Source organism: Protopterus annectens, chromosome 9.part0 (genome assembly GCF_019279795.1).
Source record: "Protopterus annectens isolate FY-2018-M chromosome 9.part0, PAN1.0, whole genome shotgun sequence".
NCBI classification, from domain to species: Eukaryota; Metazoa; Chordata; order Ceratodontiformes; family Protopteridae; genus Protopterus; species Protopterus annectens.
In genome coordinates this window covers 1565119806-1565144234 of record NC_056743.1, presented here as the reverse complement: position 1 = coordinate 1565144234, position 24429 = coordinate 1565119806, and positions in this window count along the sequence as shown.

The following is a 24429-nucleotide window of genomic DNA, read 5'->3' as shown; positions in this document are numbered from 1 at the left end:
TGCCTAGGCATAGTAAGGCCTTATTAAGTTTAACTCTGTTGACTGACAAAAAAGCAATTATAGGAAATGGAAATCAAATTCCACACCAGCTGTTTTTGAGATGTTGAATATTATAAAAGGGATAAAAGCACTGGAAAAGGGATCTTTAGAAAAGGGAAGGAGTAAATTACATAGATGTAAATGGAAACTGTGTGAACAATACATGCATAATAATGTTCAGGAGGAGGAGGAGTGAGGTTTGAGCGAAGGCAGGAACTGAGCAAGTTTTTATAATGTTGGACTGATGACGGTAGCAAAGAAAATATATGTGATGTATATTGTATTTGAATGGAAAAAAAATATTAAAATGTTTTTTTTTTTGTTTTGTTTTGGTCTTTTTTAATTTCTCCAAATCCTTTGGGTTTCTATTACCATGATGGGAGTGGACCCTATTCCTAAGTCAAAGAACGATTAAAGTTCATGAAATTAGTGTGAATTTTAGTTTGAGCCCCAACAGTGTGCACACTTGCAGGGTTCCCCAGCTTTCACGGTAGGTGGCAGCAAACAGCCACATATCTTCCCAAAGAGCCTTCACCTAAACAGCCTACTTAAGGCTTTCTAGTCCAAACCATCGTTACAGTGCCTGTTCCAGGACTACCATTTTACTCTTTCTGTTTTTAGAATTTACTCTAAGTAACATCCTTAAACTCTGGCCTATAATGTTAGTTAAATAACTTACTATCTACAGTCACTATCACTCTATCAGTGCACTGCCTTTGCCTGCAATCACTGATACTTTTTTGGCACTCACCTCTGCTGGTTTTGCCCCTGCTCCGTTTGCCCTGTGGGCTCACTCCACTCCCCTACCCCCTATTTCCACCCACCCCCACTACCTCTACACTTATACTTATCCATAATTACCTGACTCACCTCCTCCTCCAATTATGTGTCCCACTTGATTATCAGTACCACCTTCATAGACCACACCCCAACCCCGCCTCACAAGAACACTACTTCTACCATTCGTACTTAAATTGCAATGCAAATCTTTCTACCCTCACTCCTACTTGCCCTTACTTCCCTATCCTACACCACATCCATACAAACAAGTCTCCCCTAGACAATACCTCCTTCCATACAACACATACTATAAAAAAACAAAACCCCCCCACATACATTTCAAAGTCTGTCCAACACTATTTAACAATAGTATTGTGGTGGTGCTGCTGTAGCGTTGTCGCCTCACAGTAAGATGCTATCCGGTTCGATTCTCTGCTAGAGCGTCTTCTGCATGGAGACATGAGTGAATGGGCGTACCTTCGTTGAAGGTTATGTGTCAGGCCTGGCAAGCTGGTACGTAAAAATCAACTGCCAATAATTAGCAGACCGGAGTTCCGCTGTGGTGACCCCTAACCGGGAAAAGCCGAAACACACAAACAAATTATCCTACACACTCTAAAGTCCAACCCACTATCAACCATCAATAAGAAAGCAGCTTATGTATCCCTGTCTAGCCTAACCTATGCCATCAAACACCTTTTCAAACTCAGCAAAATACTCCTTATTGCTTGTGACATGCACCCAAACCCAATACCCTCATTCTCTGAGCTCCCCAAAAGATCTCAAACTGATCTCCTAATAATTAATATCAACACTAGAAGTATTTCCAGCAAACTCCAAGAACTGCATGTTTTTATTACTCACTACTCTCCTGATATTCTAACTATTACTGAGTCCTGGCTAAAACCACAAATCCCTAGTGAAGAAATCCGACCACCAGGTTATAACATCATGAGGCTAGATAGAACAAATAGGAAAGGTGGTGGAGTAGCAATACTTTTCAAACATGAAATAACCCTAAAGCTGTTCCATACCCCTCTACCCACATTTCCTAGTGCCAAAATCATAGCCTCTACCCTATCATTAAACAAGGATAAAACAATTAACATTCTGTGCTGCTATATCCCTCCTGGAAATAATTCACCAGTCATAGAAGAAATCCTTCAATGGCTTAAACTGAATTCCCCTCAAGAAACAATCTTATTAGGCGACCTTAATACTGACTGACTAGCTTGCAGCTCTAGCAACCCCACTAACCAAATAAACCTCTATGGCTTCACACAACTAATTCTAGAACCCACCAGAATTGATAAAAGAAACCAAAAACAAACCATTATTGATTGGACACTAGTGAATAACCCTAAACACCACTACCAGACTGGTTGTTTACCAGATACACTCAGTGACCATCTGCCCACTTTTCTCCTAAGAAAACGCACAACTAGTCAAAAATTCTTTACTTATAGACAAATCAGAGATGATCACAATTGTACCACAGACAACCTAAATAGCATTCTAAAGCAATGTAACTGGCAGCCTCTAAAAACTCTTCACCTTGATCAGGCAGTAGACTACTTTAATAACATATTTATCTCAGTTCTAAACTCCATTGCACCAGAGAGAAAGATCAAAATTAAAACTAATTATGCTCCCTGGTTAAGCAGGGACACAAGAGCCCTACTAAAAACCAAATACAAGGCCTGGAAGAAATGGAAACAAGAAAATACCTGTCAAACTAAACAAAACTATAACCAACTTAGGAACCTAGCTAAAAAGCATGCTAAACTAGACAAACAAAACTACTTCTTTGATCTCCAAATCAAACACCCAAATAATCCTCAAAAGTTCTGGCATAGTATCAACTCCCTACCGAAACCTGGCACTATCGCTACCCCCACCCCTACCACCTCCAATGCAAACAATAATGATATAGCTTCCCAGTTTAACTGTCATTTCATAAACTCAATCCAAACTCTGTTCAACCAAATACTTAACACTAACAACTTATCTATCACAACTGTAGGAATCCCTCCCTGCAGCACTACTAATCTTCCATTTTTCTCTCTATTGCCTGTCCATACATCTAAAATGAAACAACTCCTCCTCACCCTAAAACCTACTACTCTTGCAGCAGACAGAATACCTGCAAAATTCTTAAAAATCGCAGCTGACTCCCTATCCTACCCAGTCTCAATCCTAATAAACAGGTCCATTCAAGAAGCCTATGTACCTCAACTATGGAAAATATCTCACATTATACCTCTGCATAAAGGTGGAAAATCTTATGACTTTTCCAACTATCAGCCTATAGCTATACTATCCCACTTATCCAAGCTCTTAGAGAAATGCATACATTTTCAAACCATGCAATACTTGAAAACAAACAATCTTCTCTCCTCCACCCAACACGGATTCCGGCCTCACCATAGTACAACTTCTGCCCTTCTTTCCTTTACCAATCAAGTTAACTATCATAGAAACAACAATAACTATGTATCTGCTAGCTTTTTGGACCTGTCAAAAGCATTTGACATGGTCTCGCATCCTAAACTATTGGATGCTCTCCACTCACTATCCTTTATTTCTCCTGCTATCTCCTGGTTCAAAAGTTACTTATCACACAAAAAACAATCTGTGCAATGGCTAAATCAAATACCCCCTTCCTAACTCCATAGGGGTACCACAAGACTCAATATTAGGCCCACTTCTCTTCTCTATTTTTACAAACAATTTATACACCGCCTCCAAACAAGCCTCACTAATACATTACACAGATGACTCTACACTCATATGTGCAGCCCCATCTGTCAACACCTTGCAAGAGCAGGCCCAAGAATCATTCTCTGCCATTGAGACTTGGATCACAGACATCCAACTTATCCTAAACCCCAACAAAACAAAACTTCTCTTGTTTACCCCTAACAAAACTAAAACTACTCCCACTGATTTCTCTATCTTATCTAAAAATGGAACTATCATTTCCCCATCCACCCACACAAAGCTCCTAGGGATAGAAATAGACAAAAACCTATCCTTTGATCTGCACATAGCTCAAACTATCCAGAAAGTTCATTAAAAAATGGGAACCCTTTATAGACACAAAAACTTCCTCACAGACAAAGCAAGACTAACTCTAGCTCAAACTCACCTCTTATCAACGCTTACCTACGCTGCTCCAATCCTGACACATATTAAAAATCACACCTGGACAAGCTAGAGCCATGCTATAATAAAATAGCCACATTTACCATCAATCTCATTTCAGAACACATCACTGCCAAGTACTAAAACAATTACAATGGCTAGAATTCCCACACCTACTATCTTACCTACAGCTCACTTATGCCTTCAACCTCATAAACTACCCAGAGAAAAACCCAGCCCTTAAACAGCTACTAACCTCCTACTCTTCCAGTCGCCCTCCCCACTCATCAAACTAACTTCTTCTCACTATCACATCTGCAAGCAACACTGCAGGCAAAGCCCTTTTTCTCCTACATCATAGCTAAAAAATGGAACAACCTCCTCACTAATATATCATCTGCAACAACAATCTCTAACTTTAAAAAACTATTAAAACCACATATCAGGAAAAGCTGGATCTGTCCATGTATCACTTGAAAATTAGTATATCTTCTCTCCTCCTCCACAATACTCTATTATCTACACTTGTTCTTACACACTTACATATACTCACTTCCGTTTAAGCCACACTGGCTTGCTATCTCTTTCAATGTACACTCACTAGAAACTGTAAACAGTCATTTAAAATAGCAAAAGTAGTCACTACCATTCTATTCTGTAAAGTTTTTGTCTACAGATATTGTAAGCTATTGTTATATCATGTAAAACCTACTTGAATTACTGTGATATATTCTTTGTACATGTCTACCTGTGAATATTATATTTGTGTTTGCCACTGTTTGTATTTTTTGTACGTATTCACATTGTATTGACTTGTTTTTCTTCTTGTCAGTCATGGAGCTTTTCTTCCCGAGCATCCACTGAAAATAGACCTGGTCCAGTTGGATTTTTCCCGGTTAACAAATGTAAAATAAAATAAAAATAAAATAAATAAAATAGTATTGTTTCAATCTTTGATGTCAGCCAAAAGTGCTATTCGCAGCACCCGTAATAAGCCCAGTAATGACTCCTGCAATTCATATGGAGTTAAATGTATTGGTAACATATCTAAATACTATTGTAGATTCTTTTTTTCTAAGACCCATTGCTCCTACCACTATTGGAACTGTCTGGGTATCTTTCTTCCACATTGCTCTTGTTTCTGCCTGCATATATTAGAAACCAGTAGACAAAAGCTAGTAAGACTATTTGCAAAATTTAACATGATACATTAGACAAAGTTAGATATGACTCAGATGACATTTTTATGTCTGTGCATCATGGCAATGGTTATGTAGGAAATGTGAGGCACATTTTTAGTAGTTATAGTTTTTATTTTATATTGATACTGAACTAATGACTGATTTACTCATTAAAATGGAGTTAATTACTTTCTTTTCTTGAAAACAAGGATATAAGCAGTTGAAAACACAACAAGAGTTTGTTAGACTTCTACCAACAGGAAATACAGCTATTTCAATGTTCAGTATAATATGTTTAGTTACAAACATTAACAGCCAGTTTTCACAATATTTACTACTTGATTCTTCATGTTTATCAAAGTAAGTTATGTGACTACTTGTGGGAACAAGTGTGATGATGTGAGATAGTGTCAGCTGTGCCAGGGAGAGTAGGTAGTGCATGTGTAACATATGGCAGCATAGGTAGCTGGAGTTTTGTAAATATGTCATTTGAATATCAAACTGATTTGTACAGATGCTTGTGTTAAAATGTATTTGTAAAGTTGCTTGTGTTAAAAATGTATCAACAGTGGGTCCTGATGGACAGAAAAGAAATATACATTTATATCAGACTGTACTGTTGTAACTGAGGAAATGTATATATTTTAACACAGGATACTGGAAAGGAAGGGGTTAAGCTCAGCCCAGCTAACCTTAAGAAAAATAGCCTGGAATTAAATGACTTGGTTTAGGTCATAAATATTTTATCTCACAGTTCTAAATGCAACCAGAGATGCAATGTCTGGGCCGGGATCCTGCTCTTATTGTACTTAGTGGTGAACTAATTGCTACCCTGGGGTGCTAGAGAATGGCTTGTTAGTCTCTGCAGGAGGGGTGGCAGTACTGGAATTGTTTTACAGTCTCCAGATGCTGTAATAAGCTTTAGCAAAGTTCCAGGTGTGTATACTAACACACCTGTGCCAGATCCTGGCTCAGGTTTCTAGTGAGGGAGTAGTGTGGGAACCACAGAATCAGGTGACCAGATGTGATGTTATCCTGTAGCCAGCACTGAAATTGCATTTTGATACTAGTGAGAGATGTGTCAGTAGATTCAGCACTCTGTTATTGGAACTGACAATAAAGACACTCATCCATTCCATCTTGCCTTGTTTTAGTAAGTAACTTAACTAGGGAACAGTAATTCTTAAGTGAGTTAGGAAAATATAGTGAGATTAATTAAATCTTGTTTTTCTGTATCTGTCTGAATTTTTCCATCTGTGTTGTTTTTTATATTTCCTGTGAATTGAAACTCTGGTGTTTATTGTGAATAGATATTCACTACTGTCATATTTATTTTTTATTAAATATATCTAAACCTTTTATTGTGGCTGGTCTTTTAGAAAATATTTTAACTTTTGAGAGCACTTGCATTCATTTAGTGTCACTGTAGCTTCACATTCCAGAAAGTCTTGCCGCTTGGTCAAACATTACCATCTGTATAAGTATTAATTTTACTGAGAGTAATTGGGTAACCTGGTAAGAGCTTTAGAGCAGCTGGCCTTGTGGGTGTTCTGGTGACAGTATCTACCTTATAGTCTGGGTAGAAGTGGCATAATAGGTAAATCTGTGCCAGCCTTTCCCAAATCTCAATGAGTGTGTGTGTCAGCTACTTGGAAAAGGGACACAGGGAACTGATTTCTGCAGCTAGAAAGGTGGAAAACTTGGCTTGGAACACCCAGCTGAGGACTTTAGCGCTTTTAGTGGTCAGTGTGAAGTCTTATTTGGGCCTGGAGAGGAAATCCAGCCCCAGGACTGGAGTGTGCATCCCCTGTATGCTCTTAAGGGAAATTGTGCTTGGTTCAGAGAGCTGCATCTGAAAATACTGTGTGTCTATTTTTTTCTCAACATTCCCCACTGGTGTCAGTGGTGAGGATTAAGGCTCCTTGATCACTGGGCCAGAGGTGGGACACCACATACGATTCAAGATATAACAAATCAAACTTCAGATGTGTAAATTTATTTAAAGATCGGTTACCATGAGATGCAGAAAATGAGAGAATGCTAACAGGGTATTACAGATTTTGCTTAAAGGGATGACAGGGACAGCAGACATGATTTTAGTGGATGCAAGAACTACAATCAGCGGAAACTCCTGCAAACTCTACCAGTATCTATAAGCTCAGGTATTTTACCTAATACTGGTATAGTTTCACAACAAGGTGGGGCTGTTAACATTGTTAAAAATACAGAAGGGGACTTTAGCATTTACAACTATTCTGATTTCAACATAGATTTACATTTGATTGATTGACTTTCTAAGGGGCTTACCTTTGTCCCCTCAGTTAGAGGTGACATAGCTAAGTCCTTGATAGATTTGAAGTTATTTGCAAGAAAATTGAATTTTAAGGTGATATTTAATTCAGATATTAATGTTAATGAAAAAGCATTTCACATTCCTAGTGTTTACAGCCCTCCTCTTGTGCCTACTGTTTTGACCTTTGAGAAAGTATGTGAACTTGACATCAGGAGGTTATTCAGTAGTAGTGGAAAGTATATCAAGAGTCACAACAACATTTCTATTGCTGAACGTGAACTACTGAGCAGTTTAAAATTTAGCAATTTAAGAATAAAGAAACCTGACAAAGGTGGAGGACTGGTGTTCATGGACAATGAAAAGTATGTACAACGAATGAGTGAAATGTTATCTGACAATAGTAATTATGAAATAGTTTCATTAAACGAGCTGAATTCAGCATATAATAGGATCAGAATGTACATCAATGATCTTTTCATTGAAAATAGAATAGATGTTGATTTACGCAACTATTTCACCATGTTAACACCAAAAACACCAGTGATGTTTGGGATCCCTAAGATCCATAAGGATCTCAATAACCCCCCTTGCGGCCTATAGTCAGTAGTAGGCAATCCATAACGTATCCCCTTGCAAAATATGTTGACAGTATTCTAAAGTGTTATGTTACAAAAGAGACTCAAATATGCAAAGATTCTTGGTCATTTCTTAGTAACATGAACAACACGGAATACAATGAAGAATTAAATTTTTTAACAATTGATGTCAAAGATTTATAATCATGTATACCCCACAAAATTGGCATTGAGTGGGTTTGTACTCGAATGAGAAATGGAGATGCTACAAATATTGAAATTTTAAACATAGAAGAACTATTGGATATAGTGTTAAATAATTTTTTCCTGTTTGATAAAAAATTTTTCTTACAAAAAAAGGGTGTCATGATGGGGTCCCCCTGTGGTGGCAGTTACGAAAATTTAGTCATGGCACAGTGGGAACACATTTTGTTTTTAATGAAAATATCTTTTTTAATAAGATAAAATTTTACACACGATTTTAGATGATGTTTTTATTCTGTTTCGCGGTGACACAAACGATGCGGAATTATTTATAAATTATTTAAATAGCACCACCACATTTTTAAATTTTACTTTTACATTTGACAGAGAGAAAATTTCTTATTTAGATATTAATCTTTTTAAAGATTCGGGTGTCAAAGGTTATAAAGCAAAGATCTTTAGAAAAGCAACATTTTCAAATTCATTTTTGCATTTCTCTAGCGAACACCTGCTACAGCATAAAAAATCAGTAGTCAAAGGCCAATTTGTTCATGCTGCAAGAATGGTCACTACAGACAGTGATTTTATAAACGAATGTGACAATCTGAGTCTGATGTTCAGGAAAAGAGAATACCCTGATCAGTTTGTGAATGACTTAAGAATTGAGGTAGTCAATAAACGTACACAAGGTTTTTTAGTGCCATCTTATGACATAGTGTACAATCACAGGAAGTATTAGATGAACCAATTTCAGACCTAGTTATTAACAACAACAAAAATGAATTTTCAAATAATTTATAATTTATAACTAGGTATAGTTTGGATTCTTCAGCTATAAGAGACATTATCAACAAAAATTGGCCTTTACTTTTTTCTGATCCAATTTTAGGCAGGCTTAGTGACCTAAGACATAAATTTGTTTTTAAAAAAGGTTTTAACTTAAAAAATATTTTAGAGTTCCAAAACCCACCATCACATAGAACAAAGGGTATGTTCAAGTGTGAAGCTTGTAACAATTGTAAACACATAGATATAGGTTGTTCATTCTATATCAAGGACAGAAGATATGACACAAAAAACAAATATAATTGCAATTCTTCAGGAATTGTTTACTTGGCAAAGTGTGAATTTTGCCCATGTTTTTATATAGGGAAAACTGACAGAAAATTGAAGTAGAGGTTATATGAACATTTATACGCAATTAAGAAACAAAAATTGGACAATGCTTTAGCCAACCACATAGAATCACATACAGGACATGTTTTTAAATTCAGAGTGATAGATCATGTTCAAAAAGAAGTTAGAGGTGGTCCTTTGTCATTAAAGTTAGAAGCCAGTGAACTATGCTGGCAGTTATGCACAAACTCTTAAGTATTCCCTGGGTTGAACGAAATATGTTCCATTTCATGTATTTTAAAATTAAAAAGTTTAGATGGATAAGTTATATTTATGGTTTAGTATACATAGATTTTTAATAATTTTTTTAAGTACAAATGTTTTTAATATGTAATTTTTATTAAGCCAGCTGACTTGATTATCACATGACACTTGTCACATGATTTGTTTCACTATAAAAGTAATGAATTAATTCTGAATGGCATCTGATGTAGTTTGGTATCTAACCAAACGAAAGCACTCACTTATAACTTTTAATAAAGGTGTGCCGTGCAGTTCTGGGTCTGCTTCTTTGGAATTTATTTGTGGTTTTCACTACATTTCATTTGGTGCATGTTCATTTTCAACGGAGGCCCGGGGAGAAAAGCTCCAAGGAATAACAAATCATCATAACATGTCACATATTACAAATAACAAATATATTATTTACAAATATTAGATGGGCAGACAATACAAATTACATATAGAATATATTCAGTGATTAGAAGAGCAAACATTATAACAAATTGTCAGGTAATGTTATTCAGTGAGAGAAAATTGGATAAAATTACATAGTAGGCTACCTAGCAGATTTAGACATTCCAGAGACAGGGTAACCATGCTTGATATAGTGACATAGACAGTTTGTTCCCAGGTGGTGTTTGAGCCTAGTTTTGAACTGACCAAGTGAAGAAAGTAAGGTAATATCAGCTGGTAGAGAGTTCCACGATCTACCTACAGAATTTACGAAGAGTGAGTCACCAGCTGAGTTGTTAGTTTTACATATCTGAATAAGGAGTCTGTTGGAGGAGCATAGTCGTCTAGGATTATTATAGAGGGTGACTAGATTTTTATGTGCAGGGGTATTGTTAGGGTTATATAAGATTTTATGGGCCATAACCAATTGGTTATATAGTATTAGACTGGGTAGTTCAAGCCATCCAAGCTGGATTAGATTGATGCAGTGATGTGTCCTAAAAGGCAGCCCAGTGGCAAACCTGACAATATGGTTATAACAGATTCAGAGTTTGTTCAGGACAGTCTTGTTAACATTAGAGAGAAGAGGGGATGCATACAGAAGAGTAGAGAGAAGGTAAGATTGAGCTATGACAACTTTGGCTGGGGGGGGGCTTTTATTCTGTAAAGCAATCCTAGTTTTTTGTTGATGGTGTTGATCAATTGGTTAACATGTAGGTCGAATTTTAGATTATTATCTATAATGACACCTAATAGTTTAGTGGAGAGGTCAGGGGAGATTATTGTTTCATCATTTGCTTTTATTGTAACGTTAACTGCAGTAGACCTTTGTGTAGGTAAAAATAACAGCATTTTAGTTTTTTTAGGATTTAGTATCAGACGTCGTTTGGAAAGCCAGTTTTCTATTGTGTTAAAGGTGGTCTGGGTGGCTAACTGTAACTCTATTGGGGATGTGGCCAAGCAAATCACTGTAGCGTTATCAGCATATTGGATACAGCTGACTTTTGGGATGACAGTATTCATATCATTGATGAAAATGGAAAATAACAGGGGCCCTAGTATAGAGCCTTGTGGTACTCCAAGGGTGTTAGATAGTAGGTTGGAGAGTTTATTCTGCCAAAGAACAGCCTGCTGTCTACCACATAGATATGTTAAAAACTTACACATTTAAAATTGCTGAAAAAGTATATTTGTTAACTAGATAAATAAGAATTTATTATACATAGGTCACAACTTTCCAGCATTTAATCTAAGTGTGCTGATAATTGAAATGTGTTAATTGAAGCCATGGTGGGTAAGTTGCATTAAGAGCCATTTCCAGTGCAGTTTTCTGAAGGTTAGAGTGTCCTCCCAGTTAAACCCTTAAAGAGATATTTCATAGGATCATAGGATCATAGGAAGTTATTAGTCTAATAGCCATAGGGCTCTTACAAGCCTAGCCAAGTTCTACCATTATTTCCATGATCAGCACCTATTGTCCCTGTCCAAGAAGGACAAAGGTGGAACCCCCAGGGGGAATTTATGGTTACCCATCCAATCACCTGGATTGTGTTTGAAGAGGGCCAGTGAGGTGCTCTGTTTGACATGAAGTGGGAGTCTGTTCCAAAGGTGTGGTAACCTCTGGGAGACAAATCTGTCCCTCAGGCAGGTTCTGTTAATGTTACACACCAGGTAAGGTCTTAAGTAACCCGTGCACCATTTGACTTACGGAGATGCAGCATTTCCAATAAAGCAGGGTCAGAGATTGCCTTGTATGCAAGGCAGAGATCACCTCTGAGTAGTCTGCATGAAACAGAATAAAGTGACAGTGATTTCAGAAGATCCACATAGGACAGATGCTGAAGACCTAGAATTTTCCTTGCGAGGAACCTTTGTGGTCTCTCCAATTGCTGCAGGTGCCTGGAAAGGTACATATCAAAAGGGGCATTGTACTCAATTATTGGCCTGATGAGGGAAAAGTACAGGGAGGCTATAACTTCTTTTTTCTGGAGGCCATATAGGACATAGCCTGGGATGTTATCAGGTCCCATAGATGCTGTGTTCCTGGCCTTAGACAGGATGTTAACGACATGCTCTTTAGAGATACAAGGTAGTGGATAGGTGGCAGGGATGTCATGGGGTATGTGTGGCAGGGACAGGGGAGTGAATTTTTTACAGAATCTGTTGGCCAACAGGTTAGCTATGTCCACAGGCTCAGTATATGTGGTATCATTAACTACCAGTTCGGAACAAATCTGGGCCTTTCCTTTTAGGCTACAGATGTAACTAAAGAATGCCTTATGGTTGTCTTTAGTTCAAAAAGCTAATTTGGATTCATAGTTTGCTTTGGATGACTTCACAAGAAGTCTTTCTTGCTTGTTTAAGCTGCTGAGGGAGTGTTTCCAGTTTAGGACTCACTCCCTCTTACTCTTAGATAGCAATCTGTTCCTCATATTATAAAGCCTGTTAAAGGCAGTTGTCCACCAGGCAGGTTTGCTCTTCCTTGAGGAGCTTGTTTTGGTCCTATCAGGTATGGCAGAGTCAATGCAGTTGTACAGGTTTGTATAAAGCATTGGTGTAGAACTCAGCATAGTTGCAAGTACCATCTGAGGCGGGAGGTACAGAGAAACTATTTATACCATCCTGTAAGAATTTATAATCTGCTCTGGAGAAGTTTTTTGTTTAGTTGCTGCTGTGGGGGGGTCAGGCGTGATAGTTACTTCAAATGAGACAGATTTGTGGACAGATCTCACTAGGGAAGATCTCACACTGGGGGTGGTACAGTGGTCCCCCATATTGGTAAGCACCAGATTCAGTATGCTGGCACCCCTTGTGGGGGTGTCAGCCAGCTGGTCCAGAGCACTGGAGTTAACAAAGTCATGGAACCATTGGGAAAGTGAATTTGATCACAAGTAATTTTCCCAGTCAATGAATGGGTAGTTAAAGTCACCCAAAACCATGGTGTTTGGATGTATCAAGCCATCCTTGTAGGTGAAGGCTTCTGCACCCTTGTGGGAGGAGAGTGCTATATATCCATAGATAGACTCAAGTAGATCCAAATAGGCAGAGTGGGTGTCCTGATTCATGGAGGGGTCCTGTAGCTGGCAGTGACTTGAATAGGTGTCCTACCAACATTTAATTGCACCTGAAGTATCTCCATGGAATCATGCTATTTGACCAATCCAGAGGTGCATTTATCTTTAATGAAAATTGATACACTGCCTCCTTTAGCTTTCACTCCTTCAGTCTGTGGTCTGAACGTGTGGAAGGAGTTGTAACTTGGTATGGCTGAAGTGCTCTCCACAGCCTTGAATCTGGTCTCCATGACTGCACAAATGTCTGTGCCTTCCAAGGTGAGGACTGCTTCCAGTGAGTGCAGTTTCATGTTAAGACTCCCAGTGTTTAGCAGCATAACCTTGAGGTTGTTTTTAGATGGAGTTTTTACATCTGGAATTTTGTCCTTGAGACACTCCCTAAAAAGGCACTAGGGGGTGGCAAGATCCTTAGCCAGTAGCCAAAATGCCAGGGGTGACAGATGAAGACCATCTCTGGTAAAGCATCGAGGTCTGTCAATCATGTCATCCAGGCTGACCAATACTGGATCTCCTTAAAATGACACCAGAAACTAAGCCAATTATTGAAGTCAATCATTTTCTGTTTGTATTGAGGTATCATCCTAGGTGCAGGTAAAATGCTGTTTAAGGCTACCTGCCTGAGAGACACAGTCCAAGAGCTCAGTCATGCCTCTCTTCATATAGTCCAGAGAGGTATGTCTCAAGTCGTTCACACCAACATGGACTATGACGGAGTCATAACAGTACTTGTTGTTGAGAGACTTGAGTGCATGTGTGATATGGCATATCCTGGCACCTGACAGAAAGCTGACCGTGACCTTCTCCCTATCCAGCATGGTGAGAGGGACATCTGTGTGTCTCATTATGGAATCACCTATGACTAATATGTTTGGTTTTGTAGTTTGCCTTAAGGGCTTGACAGGTGAGACACTGGTATGTGAGCTATTAGGTATATTGTGATCTGCAGATGAAGTATTATGTGTAGCATGCTTGTGTTTGTGTTTGGGAGCTCTTTGTTGTTTAGGTATGTTTCTGGTGAGGACCTCTGCATATGTAGTTATGTGTGATGTGGGTTTGGGTGGAGTAGGAGGTGAGGTTTGCATGCTGACAACCCATTCATTGTCATAAGTACTAACTGGTGTGTAAGAGAGCATGGATTCAAAGATCTTAATATAGTTGCATCTCTCACTTGTTGAGTTTGTGTGGACTAGGAGTAGAGGGTTGTTGGTGAACATTAGGCAGTTGCTACACTGCCTCAGGATTCCCATGTTGACCAAGCTGGCTGGGGAAACTGTGAGAAAATGTCTGTCCATAGTGTTAGGTAAATTTATATGGCCAGGAAAAGAGGTCATATTTAGGAATGGCTAGTGGGTGAGAGGTGTGTTAGTACCACTGAGGCTAAGCTTAGTGTTCCACTTGATAGTAGAGTAGGGCCGCAAAAAAACCTCTGGAGGACCACAAGTTAAATGCTAAGGGAAAATGTAACAAGCAATACATTTGCATCTAAACCACCAGCAGTGACCACCACTATGTAGCAGTGCACAATGGTGCACTACATACAGACAAGTGCAAATGCGGGCCTTAAACAAAACAAGCAATAACCCTCTTAACTCAAACTAGCCAATAAAGAAGCTCTCTCTGAGCACTACCACAATCACCCTCGATAAGATGGGACCCAGATAGCACTCTCCTCCCACAAGGGTGCAGAAGGCCCTTCACCTACAATGATGGCTTGAATTTGATGCTCAGAAGTTACAAAACAGACTCAGAAACAGTAAATCTGGAAGTGGAATATGCTACTGCTGAACTAGTACAGTATACAGTAAAATGTGGCAAACAACAGTTCAGACAATTCAAGCAGACAGTAGAATGCAAATACAAATTAAACATGCAATATAAGAGCAAAAGCAGGCACTTATAGTTAGTTGGAAGCAACAGATTCCTCAGACCGTTCAGTATCACAGTAAAGAGCTAGTTTTAGTGCTCAAGTGAAACAAAAACAGTCTGACTGCTTATTTCCTGCCTTGGAGGTAGCAAGTCAGCATTCAGAGTTGAGGTGGGGAATGGGGTGAGCAGAGCTATGTGAGGCTGCCTAGTTGTTGTTCCCTGGGCAGAGAAACGACCCATATGGCATAAAGGCTACTGAAGCAGTGGAAATGATGACCATCTGGTGAGTTTAATACGGGAAAGTATATAAGGATCAGTCTGCAGAATAAAGGGTGGTAGAAGACTGGAGAGACAAACCCATGTTATTTCACCTTATACAGAATCTGACTGAGTGCAGCTACATTTGTGTCTTTAAAACTAAATGATGGAATGTTAAATGTAGATGAGATTATTGATATGTCCTTCCTGCTGGAGAAATCTTTTGTCAGCTTTCTGTAGTAGTAGTAGAGTAAGATGATGCTGTTTCCTTGCATGATTTTAATCTTCTTCTTCTTTTGGCTGCTCCCATTAGGGGTTGCCACAGCGGATCATCTGTTTCCATTTATTCCTGTCCTCTGCATCTTGTTCTGTCACACCAACCACCTGCATGTCCTCTCTCACCACATCCATAAACCTTATCTTAAGCCTTCCTCTTTTTCTCTTACCTGGCAGCTCCATCCTTAGTATCCTTTTCCCAATATACCCAGCATCCCTCCTCAGCACATGTCCAAACCAACGTAATCTCGCCTCTCTGGCTTTGTCTCCAAACTGTCCAACCTGAGCTGACCCTCTACTATACTCATTTGTAATCCTGTCCATCCTCATCACACCCAGTGCAAATCTTAACATATTTAACTCTGCCACCTCCAACTCTGACTCCTGTCTTTTCATCAGAGCCACAGTCTCCAACCCATATAACATAGCTGATCTCACCACCATATTGTAGACCTTCCCTTTCACTCTTAGTGGTACCCATCTGTCACAGATCACACCTGACATTCTTCTCCAACCCATATAACATAGCTGATCTCACCACCATATTGTAGACCTTCCCTTTCACTCTTAGTGGTACCCATCTGTCACAGATCACACATAACATTGTTCTCCACCCACTCCACCATGCGTGCACTCTCATCTTCACCTCTCTTTCACACTCACTGTTACTCTGAACTGTTGATCCCAAGTATTTAAACTCATCCACCTTTGCCAGCTCTACTCCTTGCATCCTCACCATTCCTCTGTCCTCCCTCTCATTTACACATATATGTTCTTAGTCCTGATGGCCTGCATTCTTCTCCTCTCTAGAGCACATCTGCATCTCTCCAGGGTCTCCTCAACCTGTCCCTTACTTTCACTACAAATTACAATGTCATCCGTAAACATCATAGTCCACAGGGACTCCTGTCTGATCTCATCTGTCAACCTGTCCATCCCCATTGCAAATAAGATAGGGCTCAGAGCTGATCCCTGATGTAATCTCACCTCCACCTTGAATGCATCCATCACTCCTACTGCAGACTTCGCCACTGTCACACTACTCTCGCACATATCCTGTACCACTCTTACATGCTTCTCTGCCACTCCCGACTTCCTCATACAATACCACAACTCCTCTCTAAGCACACTGTCAAATGCTTACTCTAAGTTCAAAAAGATACAGTGCAGCTCCTTTTGACCTTCTCTATACTTCTCCATCAAAAACATCAGAGCAAACATTGCATCTGTAGTGCTCTTTCCTGGCATGACACCATACTGCTGCTCACTAAATATCATCTCCCTTCTTCCACTACTCTTTCCCATAACTTCATGAAGTGGCTGATCAATTTTATCGCTCTGAAAAAAACAAAAAAACAAAAAAAATCTTGCTTTTTTCCCACTTTTCTGAGATTTAAAAAAAGTTCAGTTACAGGCTTGCTGTTCTTGAACTGTTTGTAAGTTTCTTGGAGGCCATTTTTTGCTTGGGCTAAAGGGAAGTCTCTCTGTTGATCAGTGGCAGTGAAAAAACTTTGAGCAGCCTGCCCCTGCCCCTGGTGGTTACTGACTGACTGAAACTGTAGTTTGGCCATTTTGTTGGGTCAAAAAAACTCCTTCATCTTCCTCTCTTAAAACCTGGTTGCCTCATGGTTTTGGCATCTTTTCAGGCTTGATGGCTGTTGGTGAAGCACCCACCAAGAGGAGAAAATGCTGAGAGAAGAAAGGAGCCACTTTTGAGATTTTAAGTATTTTTCCTCTGTTTATTTGCTAAGTTTTTCTGCATAGCCACCTATTTTGAGCATTTTCTGGCTTGTTAAACTTGATTTCTGCATTAGTAACTGTATGTAGAGCACAACCTAGAGCTGTTTATTGACTTTCCTGTTTGCACTTATTTTTAAAATTGTTTTTTTCTCAAAACTTGCATTTTATCTGTCTTTGGCCTAGCACTCTTGTGTGGGGTCATTTACTGCACTGTTATAACTTGTTGATACTTGTGAACCTCTGCTATCTCTGAAAACAAAAACAAAAAATCTTGCTTTTTTCCCACTTTTCTAAGATTAAAAAAAAGTTCAGTTACAGGCTTGCTGTTCTTGAACTGTTTGTTTCTTGGAGGCCATTTTTTGCTTGGGCTAAAGGGAAGTCTCTGTTGATCAGTGGCAGTGAAAAACATTGAGCAGCCTGCCTGCCCCTGTGGGAGTGGTTACTGACTTGAAACTGTAGTTTTATTGGCCGTTTTGGGTCAATTCCAAACTCCTTCATCTTCCTCTCTTAAAACCTGGTTGCCTCATGGTTTTGGCATCTTTTCAGGCTTAATGGCTGTTGGTGAAGCACCCACCAAGAGGAGAAAACACTGAGAGAAGAAAGGAGCCACTTTTGAGATTTTAAGTATTTTCCTCTGTTTATTTCCTACGTTTTTCTGCATAGCCGCCTATTTTGAACATTTTCTGGCTTGTTAAACTTGATTTCTGCATTAGTAACTGTATTTAGAGCACAACCTAGAGCTGTTTACTGAATTTCCTGTTTGTACTTATTTTTAAAATCGTTTTTTTCTCAAAACTTGCATTTTATCTGTCTTTGGCCTAGCACTCTTGTGTGGGGTCATTTACTGCACTGTTATAACTTGTTGATACTTGTGAACCTCTGCTATCAAAACAAAAAAACAAAAAATCTTGCTTTTTTCCCACTTTTCTGAGATTTAAAAAAGTTCAGTTACAAGCTTGCTGTTCTTGAACTGTTTGAAAGTTTCAGGAAGGCCATTTTTTGCTTGGGCTAAAGGGAAGTCTCTCTGTTGATCAGTGGCAGTGAAAAACATTGAGCAGCCTGCCTGCCCCTGTGGGAGTGGTTACTGACTTGAAACTGTAGTTTTATTGGCCATTTTGGGTCAATTCCAAACTCCTTCATCTTCCTCTCTTAAAACCCTCTTTTGTGCGGTTTTACACGTTTTTGTGCATAGCGCAACAGCGGGCAGCACCGCCTAATTGGGTTTAAACTATTCCTGGCTCCACAAAGTCTGTTCTTCACTTTTTCCCTTAGAACTGCTCTATCTCTCAATTTAAACACCATATTCTCATTCTAAGGCCCTTCGCTGGTCCAATTAAGTAATCCTACAAGTTAGCACTATTAAACCATAAGCACTACTTACTCTTATATTCTCTACGATTATCCTGTCCTCTATTGGTCCGTCTTAAATTCAGTTTCCCTATATTACTCCAGCATGTCCAAAGGTCAGTCAATAGTTTCCTCTCCAGTCCAGCTGGTGAATCTGGGAATTTTGAGGCAATGTTACAACTGTCCCATGTACACGGACAACCCTCTCCTCCTCCAAACAGGTTCAAATATATGTGAGAGATGCAACTATTTAGCCAAACTGGAGGCTGAGCTCTCTCATCTCAAAACTGGTGTAACCAGTCAGGAGAAGAAGGTAACCTCACACAACAGAATTCCAGTATCACATAGTCCCACCACATCAGCGAACCAAACACATAAATACACAAAAACATACTCGGAGGCTCTAAATAAAAATCTACCTAAGCAACAGAGACCTCCAAAGCAGACATCCAAGCAAACGCTACCTCAAAACAAAACATGCACAACACACAGCCCACAAAGTCAGTGTGCCAAGCAGCCACAGCCCGTAAGGCTAAATAACACACCTGATACTCTTGTAATAGGTGACTCTATTGTCAGACACACTGATGTCCCGCTCACCAGGCTGAATAAAGAGAAGGTCACAGTGAGCTGTCTGTCGGGTGCTAGGATCCGCCACATAAAGCAAGCACTCAGGTCACTCTAAAGCAAATACAAATATGACTCAGTCATTGTACATGCTGGTGTGAATGACCTGAGACGTACCTCCCTGGACTACATGAAAAGAGACATAGAGGAGCTCTCTGATCATGTACCCAGGCTGGTATGACCCTGACCTTGAGAAGCATCTTACCGTCACCTAGAATGATGCCACAGTACAAAGACAAAATGATCGATTTTAACAATTGGCTAAAATTTTGGTGTCATTCAAAGGGGATCCAGTGTCTGTCAGCCTGGGATGACATGCTCGACAAGCCACGTTGCTTCACTAGGGACGGCTTGCACCTGTCACCACTGGGCTTTCAGATATTGGCAAAGGCTCTTGCCACCCCATAGTGCCTTTTTTAGGCAAGGCTCAAAAGTCAAACCCACCCCCATAGACAGCACAAGGAACAAGAAACTAAGGGTAATGCTGCTTAACGCCAGAAGTCTTAACCTCAAGATGCATGCACTCAAGCTCTCCTCAGTATGGAGAACATCGATATCTGTGCAGTGACAGAAACCTGGTTCAAGGCTCCAGAGAGCACCCCAGCACTACCAGGCTATACCTCATATCATGCTTTTCGGCCCCAAAACCCAGACCGAACCACAAAAGGAGGGGGAGTTTCCATATTTATCAAGGATATCCACACCTCCAGGTTAGTGGCATTGCACGGTATTGGAGACCATCCATGTGCAACTAACAGTGGGCAAGACTGCTTTTCAGTTTATAGCATCCTACAGACCACCCTCTCAAAGTCAGGAATCCCTCTCGGCTTTCCTGAAAACATTGGAGAACATGAAGATCTCTCCGAACACCATTATATTGGGTGACTTCAACTACCCAAACATTGACTGGGAGCACTACTCAAGCCCCAGCACCTTAGCCCAAAGGTTCCTGGAAATTATAAACTCAAATGCTATGGAACAACTAGTCACCACTCCCACAAGAGGGGACAACATACTAGACCTGATCATTACCAACATGGGGACTCTATGCTCCACACCAGAAGTATATCCCTCATTGGTAAGATCAGACCATAAATTAATTTCACTGGATGTCCACATCCCGACCCCACCCCAGCCCAGAAAACCACAGTGAAAAACTTCTCAAAGCGAACTTCTCACTTCTCAAAACCGAAGTGGAATCCTTCAAGGCCCCAGGGCCAGTGGAAACTACGGCCCAAACTGCAGAATCCTATATAAACACATTCTACGGACATCTCTAGGAATGCATGAATCATGCTATCCCAAACAAAACCAAGACCCAATCATCCAAAGGCAGGCATCCAGTCTGGTGGACCCCTGCCATAAATAAACTGTACAACAGAAGGAGGAAGCTACTACATGATAGAGCAAAATCCCTAATAGGGAAGGCATCTCTGATCATTACTAGCAAAAAATTACGATCCCTCATAAAATCCTCCAAGGCCAGCTTCAAGAGAAAAATTGCACAGGACACCAAAGACAATCATAAGGCTTTTTTCAGTTATGTTAGGAACCTGGGATGCAACTCCCAGACTTGTTCTGAGTTGATTCTAAATGACAAAAATACACTGAGCCCACAGACATCACCAATATCCTGGCAGTTCAGTGCAAACTTCTCCACCCTCCCCCCCAAAAGAGCAAGTATCTATCCTGGCAGAGGGCTGCCTCCCAAACATCTCTGATGCTCAGGTGAAGGCTGCCCTCTCCAAAGCAAAAAACACTGCTTCCATGGGACCAGATGGCGTCCCAGGTTGCGTCCTACATGAACTCCAAGAGGAACTAATCCATCAAATAAAACAACTATACAATCTCAGCCTCACTACAGGATATGTGCCCACAGAATGATGTACAGCAACAGTGGTCCCACTCCACAAAGGTGGAGCCTCTACAGACCCTGGAAACTATTGCCCCATAAGCCTGACTAGCTTAGTCTGCAAGGCTATGAAGAGGATCATCATGGAGCTCATAAACAAAGACATTGGGGACCTACAGACACTAGATCCTACCCAGTTCAGCTTTGTCAAGGGCAGATCCTGCCTTTTGAACCTGGTTGACTTCTTCAAAACAGTCACCAAAGCCATAGATGAAGGGAAGGTAGTCCACACAGCCTATCTGGACCTTGCAAAGGCATTTGACACAATACCCCACTTGGGCATCATAGATAAGCTATCCAGCTTAAATATAAACCCCTATGTCACAAGATGGGTCACAAACTGGCTCAAAGACAGAACCCACAGAGTGAGAGTTGCTGGAGCCATGTCAGACTCGAAACTGGTCACAAGTGGCGTCCCACAGGGTTCTGTCCTGGGACCACTCTTGTTTGGTATATACTTTTCCGAGGTACAGGCAAACGTGGTAGGACTATGGCTCACCAAGTTCGCAGACGACTGCAAACTGGGCACCATAATTGACTCTCCAGCTGACACAAACATCCTTCAAAAAGGTCTCACAGAGACAGATAACTGGTGCCAGCGCCATGGTTTAAAGCGAAATGCCAAAAAATGTATAGTCATACCCTTTGGCAAAAACAATGTGCCCACAAATTACCACATAGGCGGAAACCCATTAAGTACAGAGAAAGTTATTAGGGACCTGGGGACCCAAGTTGATAGCAATCTCTCCTTTGAAAACCACATTGCCAAAGTGGTTAGAAAGACCTTCTACATAGCCCACCTCATCACGAAGGGTTTCACATCTAGATCAAGAGAGGTAATTGTGCCCCTTTATTCATCCCTCATCAGGCCCATCATAGAATACAATGCCCCTTTTGGGATGTACCTTACCCGACACCTGCAGCAATTAGAAAGACCCCAAAAGTATCTCACCAAGAGGATCAAGGGTCTGAAACAGATGCCATATGCTGCTCGGTTAAAAAAACTCCAGCTCTACTCAGTTGCATACCGCCTACTTTGAGGCGATCTATGCCTGACATACAAAGCTATGTCAAATCCAGAATTAATGGACATGCTCCACCTCAGTAAATCTAAATTCCTTAGAGCCACACGCTCAAGGGACTTGAACCTCAGCACAGAAATAAATAGAACTTGCTGGAGGGACAGGTTCATAACCCAGAGGCTCCCTTCGCTCTGGAATAGAATTCCAGTTCATGTGAGGCAGAGCACCTCACTGAATCTCTTCAAGAAGAATCTCAATAGGTGGATGGGGGATCGTAGGTTTGTCCCAGGGATTACTCCCGTGTCACTATTAGACAGAGGCACAGTAAACTAAACCTTAAAAAGGGCACAGTATATTCAAATCAAGGGGTGGCATAAGCCACACAGAATCGGGCTAGGCTTATAATTGCCCCAGGGCAGATAGCCTAGTATGAACCTATGAACCTATGAACCTATGTAGTTACTACAGCTCTGCACATCAGTCTTATTCTTAAAAATCGGTATCATTACATTTCTTCTCCACTCCTCAAGCATCCTCTCACTTTCCAAGATTTTGTTAAACAATCTGGTTAAAAAACACACTGCCATCTCTCCTAAACACATGCTTCCACAGGTATGTCATCTGGACCAACAGTCTTTCTATTCTTCATCCTCCTCATAGCTGTCCTTACTTCCTCCTTGTTAATTCTTTGCACTTCCTGATTCACTATCTCCACATCATCCAACCTTCTCTCTCTCTCTCTCTCTCTCTCATTTTCTTCATTCATCAGCCCCTCAAAGTAGTCTTTCCATCTGTTCGACACACGCTCCACACTTGTGAGTACATTTCCCTCATTATCCTTTATCACCCTAAACTGCTGCACATCTTTACTAGCGCGGTCCCACTGTCTAGCCAATCAGTACAGGTCCTTTTCTTCCTCTTTAGTGTCCAACCTTTCATACAACTCTCCATACGCCCTATCCTTAGTCTTCACCACCTCTCTCTTCACCATACCCCTCATCTCATTGTTCTCCTATCTACTTTCTTCATCTCTCTGACAATCCCACTTTTTATTTGTCAACCTCTTCCTCTGTATACTCTCCTGTACTTCCTCATTCCACCACCAGGTCTTCTTGTCCTTCTTCCTCTGTCCAGATGTCACACCAAGCATCTTTCTAGCTGTATCCCTTACCAGCTCTGCTGTGGCTTCCCAGCTGCCTGGTAACTCTTCACTGCCACCCTGTGCCTGTCTTACCTTTTCCCTGAACTCCACCTTACAGTTATCTTTTTTCAACTTCCACCATTTGATCCTTGGCACTGTCCTCACTCTCCTCCTCCCCTTGTTGATCGCCAATGTCATCCTACAGACCACCATCCTATGCTGCCTAACTTCACTTTCCACTGTCACCACTTTGCAGTCACCAATCTACTTCAGACTGGCCCTCCTGCATAGGATATAATTCACCTGTGTGCATCTTCCTCCACTCTTGTATGTCACCCTATGCTCCTCCCTCTTGTTAAAATACGTATTCACCACAGTCATGCATTCTTTTCACAAAATCCACTACCATCTGACCTTCTGCATTCCTCTCCTTCACACAATACCTACATCACCTCCTCATCTCCTCTTTTCCCTTCACCAAAATGCCCATTAAAATCCACTCCAATCAACACTGTCTGAACCTTAAGGGATTCTAATGAAAATGTTTTATCACTAATGTTATTGTTCTCAAATATCATACATATGCACTTCTAGAATGTGGATGGGATACGTATATCATTGGTTTGCAAGGATGTGCAACAATTTTGCTTTGGTAGATGCATACATTAGTAGATGGCATTGATTTTGGATCATATTTCTTTGGATTACATAATGTTCATCTTACATTTTATTATATATTTTCCTTGAATGTGTCTGTCCCAGACATTACTGCACTGACAAAGTTTTTGTGATAGGGTATTCACTGTAATTCTGATTTTTCTGCTGGGTATATGAATGCCTATGGTGTAAGCAAGTGTTGGGAGGAATTCCATATATCTATACAGTAAATGGAAATGCCAAAAGGTGTTTCAATTCACTGAATTTGGCTCTTTACTAATAACTTCCATTGGAAGTGCTTAGTGCTTTGAATGTTCATTGTTATCACACTGATAGGTGGTGGTGAATAGTTTCAGATGGTAAACATAGGCAAGCAGTCAGTTAGATGGTTGGAAAGTATACCCAGCCTGGAAAAATTATGGAGTGCTTTTAGTTAACATCT